We start from the raw sequence: 9,544 nt of genomic DNA on the forward strand, positions 1-9,544 counted from the left end.
CAATGATGTATTATAATAGTATCAGTGACTCCTGTTCCTCTATTCATTGCAATTTTAAGTGATATATTTTAACTTTCTTCTGCAGCCGAGCTCAGGATCTTGATTTCTTGATTCTTTCATTTTAAAAATGTTGATACCCTTGCTTTCTCTTCAAACCTTCACTTGATTTCTCCCCCATTTTCTCTCGCAGTTTATAATGCCAAAATCACTATTATTTAAATTTTCTCTGAACCATTTGAGAGTAATCTGCCAACCTCGTACCACTTACTCCTAGCCATTATGTTATGTTTCCTATAAAAAAGGGTATTTTTTAACATAGTCAAAATAAAATAATGAAAGGTAGAGAAAATGATCATTGGTTTCACTCTAATATTTAATATTCATATCAAATTAAATTTTGTCAGTTATTTTGAGATAAGTGCTCAATTTTCCAGGCACCTGTGATCTTTCATCCCCTTTTCCTGTCCTCAGCATCTGGGATTATGGATACAACCCTAGGTCCAGCTCCCAGCAATGTCTTTTATTACACAAGAACAATTTGAGCATCAGGAGCTGTATTCACCTGCCATTTCTTTTCCGTCTACGGCAGGTTGAAGGGCTCTTCAGTAGGCTTCCTGACCTTCATGACTGCAACACATGGCAGGCGAGACAACAGCTGTTCTTTACAATGTCCTTCTGTTTGAGTCGCTAAGATGTGTTCTTATGATCAGATTCAGGTTATGCACATTTCCCAGGAAAATCTCAGGAATGATGCTGAGTTCTTTTCACTATAGGCTTCACTCTTTATTAATACTGTGGATGTTTTAATTCAGGAGATAAATGCCAATGCTTTGCTTCAAAATTACTCTTACTCTTTTTGAAATTATAAAAGTGTTTCAGAAGGAAGTAATTTAAACATCTGTTAGTATTTGACTTTTTATCCAATTATCTATCTATAGCATTACAAGTTCTCCTTTATTAATGTATTGTAATAAATTATTTTATTTACTTGGATGTGTAAAATTTAAGAAATATTGTCAAGTACGCCATGCATGTAAATTTTGCATGTCACCATTCTTTGAATACAGTACTTCTTTCTATTCTCTGGCAGATATCCAGAGTTCTTGAATTAATAATTGCACAAAGGCATCTGTGTCCAATTAGTAGGGAATGTTATTTAGAGAACAGAGATCTGATACCTTGGTGTATGCATTCATATTGCTTTGCCAGTGCCTCCAAGCATAGAAGGATATAGTTTTCATTGAACTTTTATATATAATTGTTAGAAGAGAAAATAATAGTAAGGAAACTTTCTTGGGAAGAACATGAGATATGACTTTTTGTTAGGGTCAACTCATTTATTTCTCAAAGAGCACTTGCCAAACTATGTCAATTTTCTCCTTCCATTGACAGAATGGATGTTTGCATCTGCAAATTATTTCACTCTATATGCAAACATTAATCTCCATTCAAAACTTTGTATACATTCATCATTCAAAATCAAATTGTGAAGTCAAATCTTTCAAAGAATAAAAATATAAGCAGTTGTAATGGTTGATACATTGTGTCAACTTGACCTTAGAAGCTTCACTAAGTAACTCAGGAGTTCTACATCCAGGGATGTAGAGGACATGTGTGTGCTTTCTACTCTAAGATGTTTGCTGTGTCAACTTGAGAAGTTTAGAAATTTAACTGAGTGACTCTACAACCTGCCATAATCCTCACTTTGTAAACATCCTGAGCCTGCGCAGGAGGAGGACATGGAGACGATGTGAGTGTTATATCCGCCCAGGGCAAGTAGCCAGTTTATAATATAAGGGAGGAAAAGAGGCTTATTCCCCCTCCCCTTTTGCTCTTGTTACTTTTGATGTCTTCCAGTGCCTTGAGACATTGCCCCTCACCGTGGCACCCAGCCTTAGAGCCAGCTGATTAAGGACCGAAACCTCCAGATACCATGAACTAAGTAAACCTTTCTCTCTCTATCTTTGGGTGACTGGCATGTATTTTCATCCAAGCAATGAGAGAAAAGTAACTAAAACAGCATCAAAATGACAGTATGCATGCATAATGTGTATTTAGTGAATGGCAATATATTTTTATTCAGATTAATTTTATCATAAGTAGAAAAGTTACAATGGCTAGAAAATTATTTTGATGAACTAAAGATTTGTTATTTCCTAAACCGTGAATATTTGTTACCACTGATGTAAAACATATTTAGCTTTCCTCCTCAAAAGATATAAATGAACACATTTTACTCTGTCAGTAATTTCAGGGTGATCAACAGTATATGTGAGAATGATTTTTTTCATTTTTCATAGCGTAGGAAAGAACACCAATTTTATGAAGATGTTTGTTTGAGTGCCCAGAAATATGTTCTTAGCCAATTTTAGAAAAATGTTTGAGTTAAGTGTAATTAAAGACACGAAAGTACACACAGGGCTTTAGAAGATCAAGGGATGTGAGCCACCGATTTAAAACCAAAAGAAAAACAGAGCAAAAATGAGTGCATTACTTTTGTAATTGTGTCAACCACACAATCTAATACTAATTGTGACTGCCACTCCATTTTTTTTCTGTATTCTCTGAGAAAGCTCGCATACAGCAAACTACTCTTGAAATCTCAAAGTTAATTGGTCAGTAAATCATTCGGTGGTGTTTTCAACTTCATTAAATCACAGAGTTTACTTGCTATTCTCACAAAGAAGATCATATTTATATTTGCTCACAATATGATGTCAAATGAAATGAAGTAGAAATGAAGGTGAAGGTGCCCTATCTGTACCTCTGCTCCTAAATTTCTGAATTTTATTTCATCCCATAGAAGAGGAATGAATAATCACTTCTCGGCCTTTTGGCTAAGATCAAGTGTAGCTGTGGAATTAACAAGGCACACCTATTATATTTCTGAGATTCTTTTTAGGCACTGTATGGAATCCACGTGATTTTGTTGGGGATACTTAATTTAATTTTGTCTGTTTCTTAATTCTAATTTATAGAAGAGTCATCATTTTATATTTTTTAAATGTAATGAAAGAGAACCAACATGGTATATGGAAAACACATTAGGTTGAGAATAAAAGAATTTATTATTTGTTACAAGTTTATCCTTATTATTTGAGTTTTGTAAGGCCGTCAGCTTTTAATGGTCTCCCTAAATCCTCAGATTTTTTTCTACAAGACAGGAGTTGGGACAGCCACAATTTTTAATTATGGAAAATAATTATTTTTAGAAGATCAATATAAAATTTTACAATGTGACTTATTTTAAAATACTATCTGAAAGTTTTGTTTCTGCAGAGGTATCTTGTTTCTATAGTTACAGATTTGACACAAGATTCACAAAAACAAATATTTAACTTTTATAATAAAAATGTTGGCAAATGAGTTACAGCAAAGGTTAATCTCTTTCTCTTATTCAGCTTTCACTTGGGGACACTAGATAGGTTATATCTTTTTTTTTGTTGTTGTTATGAAAGAATAATCATCAAATTCAACTAGATAATTTACACAAATTTATTGATTCAGATTAAAATCTTTTTCTAGTGCAGTGAGTAACAGGAGAAGTACTTTAAATGGAATTTATAGTTGCTTTTGTTCTTAAGAAGCTTTGTCCATCAGGTTCCATCAGTTTATGAATCATTTTTGAGGTGGGCATGGGGAATAAACGAGTAAACAGCATGAATTTCCCACAGGACTCAGAAGAATTAACCACTCCTTAATCTTCTCCATACAAACTTCACAAAGATTCTGACACTCTGAACTTCTCATTTTGAAAGAAATGCTGTGAAAATTCAGTGTATTTGTACATAAATCATATCATTAGCTATTGAACTAGTTTGTTTTTCAAAAAATGGTGGAATATGACTTATTTAAACAAAAGAAAACATATGAGCTTTCCAGCAGTAATTGTCACTACCTACTTACATAGCCATTTTTTTAACATATAGCAATTGTTTATATAAAACATTTAGCCTAGTAGAAAATACATTTTAAATAGCTGTCATTTTTTGGTTGGAATATAATAATTTTCTATCCAGCACTATAGAGGCAATGCTTTATTTAACTGTCATAGGAATATAGGCATAGTATGCAAATCTAAAATATGAGCTGTATGTAAATTATATGAACAGAAAAATATGTTCTAGTTCTATTATTTAAAGTATTGATGTGCTTTATTCAAGTAAACAGCTTTGATATTTTTAATTCAGCAAGAAAACAGTAAAAATTTGAGGATTTATATTTTTTTGCTTTAATTTACCTTCTTTTTTTGATGACCAATAATCACCTTATTTGTTTGCAAAAGTATGAAAGTCTAACATATTTTAACAATAAATATTTGTATAACATGGGTATATAACTCTAATACATAAAAAAATTAACTGTTAATAATTTGTGGTAATTATGAAGTCATAATTGGTTTGCCAAATGGACCTTTTCTTCTTGGGATATTTAAAACTAGAATAGATGTCACAGTATTTGGATGAATAAACTTTTTCTCCAGAATTGAGTCTTGGCCAGACAATTTGCTAAGGTCATATTCAATTATCTTAGTCTATAAATACTAGTTCAAATGATTTCTCAACTGCTGAGAAAACTGCCCTTTGGCTTTTAATTACTGCCAGTTTATGAAATTCTTCAAGCTTACAAGCCACAAGTTGAGAGCACATTTGATATTAAAGTAGAGCCTCGTTTCTGTTTCATACGGTTTCCACGAATTTTGTAACCCTTATCAAGATACCATCAGTGCTCACAGAGGCCTGTCGGGCTAGAACCTTCTCTGATATTCTGTCCCCTTCTCTGCTGTCCAGTTTCTTTACGTCTCTAGGGAGGAAGGAGGTGGTTACACAGTGGACTTCAGGTCCCAAAGTTGTCCTCAGAGTCAGTTTCCTCCCACTTCTCTGTCCCAGAGCCGTCAGTGACCCCTCCTCTGTCCCATGATGTGATTTGTTTTCCACAAATCTGTTATGATTTGTTTATTGCTTTTTCCATGTGAAGTCTTTCAACCAACCTGAGAAGCATGAAACGCTTATTGTTGATGATGGTGCATGTGGATATATGCCTATTATTTTTAATTTATAAAGATAGCGCTTTTAAATCTTGTTTCTGATTTGTCACCTTGACTTTACCTAAAAATGCCTTACATTATAGTTTTAGCTTTTTTTGCTTTTAAAATGTTTTAAACTTTAAGAGTAGTTAATGATACCCAAGTGAAAGGAAATTTGAACATCTACAATGCATTGGTAGGATAAAGTCGATTGCTAAATTAATTTTAATAATACTCTTGAGAATCTCATAAAACACCATTGCTCATTTATAAGGGCAGCTAGAGAATATTCAGATGATGAGTTTACATTTCAGTAAGAGTGGCTGGCAACAAAAATAGGTTTGTTGTTTTTGCAAATGCAGACTTTGGAGATAATAATATGAAATTTAGCACAGGGCTGTACTCAAAAGCCAAAATCAGCTCCTGGATGGCCTTTGGATCCATGGTATACAAACTCGCTGTGTAGCTGAGTTCAATTTATTGATACACTAAAGTGGAATCTCTAGAAAGAGATGTGTGGGAGCACATCATTCTACACTGTTTCTACCTGACAGATGCACAAACATAATTTCCCAAGTCTAGTTAATAGTAAAAAGTTGTGAACATACTAAACGTAAATTTTGCACATTGCACTTGCTTTAGTATAATTATTAATGCAAATAATTTGATTTTAAAATAATTCCTGTATTTAATAGTTGACTCACAAAATTCCTAAAATTGTAAACATCAGCTTATGATGCGCATACACCTCAGCTCATGAGTCACCTCATAGGGTTTGTCTTCAGTAATCTTGAGCTCCATGAGAGGAGCACCTCGTAAAATAACTAAACGTGTGTTCAGGAGAGGTAGGCTCTTTGGTTCTGTTGTGAGGGACGTTTTTAGGATTTTGTTTAACTCTGGGATGTCACGCACTTGGGTATGTGCGTGAAAGATACGTGGAAGTTGTTCAGAGCAGTTTAAAATGAATAACCACAGCTCCTAAAAGAACACAGTTTTCAAGTTACTCAGAACAAGTCTTTCAAAGATGCCTGTTTCTTTCTTGCTTTAAGCATTTAAGGAGCTGTCCTTCTGGACTTGGTTTTGCTAGGTTTTATGTCAAACTGCTTTACTCCAAACTTTCGTGTTCATCCTTACATCCCTGAAGTCTCCCCTGTGCTGACTGGCTGTGGTTATTACCTGTTATACGAAGGCTCTGAGTTGAAAGGCGGTTATGAGTTTCTGCCTCAGTGGGTCATTGATGAAGCTGGAGCCATGGCCATCAAAAGCGGTCTAATAGCTGAAGACAGGGAGTACAAGTGCCATGGATTATTTACAGAGTCATAGCAGCAATTCTGCTCACAAATTCGATGTCTTTTTTTTTCTAAGTTTCCAATATTAGGAGATATTTTTGGTAGCTTGTCATCCCACTAAACCTTTTGGAATGGAGCACATGATTGAAATTTTAGCTTTTATTCTGAAAATGAGTGATGATCAGGTTTTTCTCTGATAATGATGAATGGATGAATGCTATGCCGAGTGCGTTAATGAAAAAATAAAACAACCAGTAAGCAGAACTGCGGTTCCCTATGCAATCTACAGAAAATAACAGTAGGACAATATAGGCATGTCATAATTATCATTGCCATTTCACTAGAAGATTTTAAAATAATTGCACACTGAATATTATACATGTCTTCAAAAATTAACAATTATTTCATAAATATCCTAACAGGAACTAAGATTTGAATAATTAAAAGATACTATTTTGTCCAGGAATATATCTCAGTGGCACAGAGTTTGCCCAGCAAGTGCAAAGTTCTGAATTTAACTGATAACTAGATGGATGTATCAACACCAGTGACATAACTACAATTCAAAAATATTGTCTTGCTTGACATAAATTCTCAATTTATTTTTAATATACCTCCATGGCAATGCTAGTATGGGAAAAAAAGCCACTCTTGTTGACATTATAAGATGCTATTTTAAAGATTCAGTGCTGACATCTCCCAGGAAACTAAATTCCCCTTAAAATTTCATTCTCCTCAAAATTTCCTTATGCTATATTTTTATTCATTTCTTATACTTTCACCATTTATATCATACCATATCATATCATAAATGATATTTGTATTTACTACAATGTTGGAAACAATAAATTGATCTTAACAAAGGATTAAGTTAAACAGGGGGTTAGCAGTAACTAGGACTCACTATGGCAAATGTTCCTATGTTTGTGTGGGAAAGTTAGTGATTTTGCTTTTTTTTCCTTTCCCTTCTAGTCATAAGATGGTTACACAAAATAAAAGTTTAAATATTTCAGAAGATTATTATTCTCAGAAAGCATAGCTCTTTGGTAATGTAACTTATATGATTATTTATCTTTTCCTTCCTTAACTGATTTATCCAATCACAGTTCTTATACTTAAGTAAGTTGAGAACCAAAACTGATAATATAAACAACATATTATTTGTTTTATTTGCATGTCTCCCCAAACTACTTGGCATCATATTCATTTATGTTATTTTATAGAAATTTCTGTTTCTAGAAGTTTATAGTTCAGTGCCATAATTTTTAAATCAGAGGAAACTTATCAAAAGTACATTTTATTCATAACCAGCACTGAAGAAGTGGTGGTGATAGAGAGCTAAGTTTTTCTGTTGCTATTCATATCTAGCTGTATTCAGCGTCCAACAAAAGTTATTTAATTTAAATAGTAAAATCGAAGCTCTGCTTAAAAATCTGAAATTTCTCAGGTGTGGTGATACACATCTCATCCACAGCACTCTGGGAGGGTGAGGGAGGAGAATTACAAATTCAATCCTGTGCTGGGATTTGGAGTAATTTAGTATTTAGTGAGAACAAGTCTCAAGTTAAAAGCATGCATGCTGGGGGACGCTAGGGATGTAGCTCAGTGTGAAGGCTCTGGGTTCAACTCCAAGTACAAAAATAATTAGTAAAGAATGGAAGTAATAAAATATGAAGTTTTCCATGAAATCCTATTTCATTGTGAAAGTTCGGTTTATTGGGACAATTTAAGGAAAAACAGTGAGTAAAGTCCTGGCACCTGGCACTGCCTGGGATGAGCAAGTCATCTGAGCTCATGTTGTCAATTAGGTTGAGGAAGAAGACAAGTCATTGAGCCAATCAATCATCACATTACTCCTCTTTGGTACTTCTAATTACTATGGTTTAGACAATAATTTTATCTTAGCTAAGTCACAACTTAATAAAATGAGATACTAGAGGAATGTCAGAAGCTGTACTTAATTTATATTTTTTTTCTTTCAATATATTTGCGTTACCTTAACACAAATAAAGAACAAAATAAGAACGTAGAATGAATAAATAGCAGTAACTTAAATGGGTACATTTCCACTGGTATTTTTGACAGCCATAATAATAATTAATGAATTTAACTCATCACATGTATTGAAGAGTCACTTTTATCTTCTGAGAGGTTAGTTACATTTACAGAATAAAACTTTAATATCAAAACTTTGGATAAAAGACATTGAAGATTTACCAATCATTTTTGTTATTGGTGTACCAAAAGGTAAAAATATTTTGAAAATCATTACTGATTGCATAGTAGCTCCCCAGCAACTGATCAATGAACTGTTTACTAGGTGACTAGCTGAATGATTCATGAAAATGTGTCTGCATATTTATGCATATATGCTTATTTAAACTGGAGAATAATACTGAATCAATGTTCTATGAAAGTGAAATGTTCAAATATTATTTTAAATTTAAAATAGAGAAATAATTTTTAAAACAGAAGACAATGAGTATTTTGTCTATCCATTAAGTTTGTTCTCTGAGATTTAAAGTTTGAGAATTAACTGAAAACATGTTAATTATTAAACTATCTGTCTGTGTCAGTCAGCAGTAAGTAAATTGTAGTAAATTACCTTACATTTCAGGAGTGTGAACATCTATGCTAATTTTATACTCACACTTGCTATAATTCTGTCCTGTGTCCTACTACAGCAGAGGGTGGAGGCATTGTCTGTAACTTGCCGCATCCTGTCAGAGAAGGAAGCCAAGAATGAAAGAAGCTTCTGTCTGAAAGTATCATGAATCATTTTTACACACACGTTTCATTGCCTGAGCCAAGTCATGTGACCATTCTTGATATTACTCAGGTGGAAAGTTATCTTTCCCACAAGACTAGGCCTAATGGAAATATGCAGAAAATTTTCTTAAAATAATGTCGTCTACTATTCTACAAATATTATTTTTGCCATGTATGAATTCAATGGATTAAAAGTATCATAGCCCTGTAACTATCCACATGTTTTTAGAGGTGCTCCAAGTGTTGTAGAAAATGCACAGAACTTAGATTATTTAAGATTTTTGAGAGAAAATCAGTGACAATCATAGGTCACAACACAAATTACTAGTTCAATGTCATGCACAGTCTCAATACAATCAAGTTATACTCTTTGGAATGGTTCCATTTTTGCAATTCTGGATTTTTGATGATTGCTATGACATCAAGCGAGTGCCACATGATAATTCATATGGAACAACGA

The sequence above is a fragment of the Cavia porcellus genome, unplaced genomic scaffold (genome assembly GCF_034190915.1).
Source record: "Cavia porcellus strain 051 isolate PalLab524CR breed Dunkin Hartley unplaced genomic scaffold, mCavPor4.1 scaffold_20, whole genome shotgun sequence".
Classification (NCBI taxonomy): domain Eukaryota; kingdom Metazoa; phylum Chordata; class Mammalia; order Rodentia; family Caviidae; genus Cavia; species Cavia porcellus.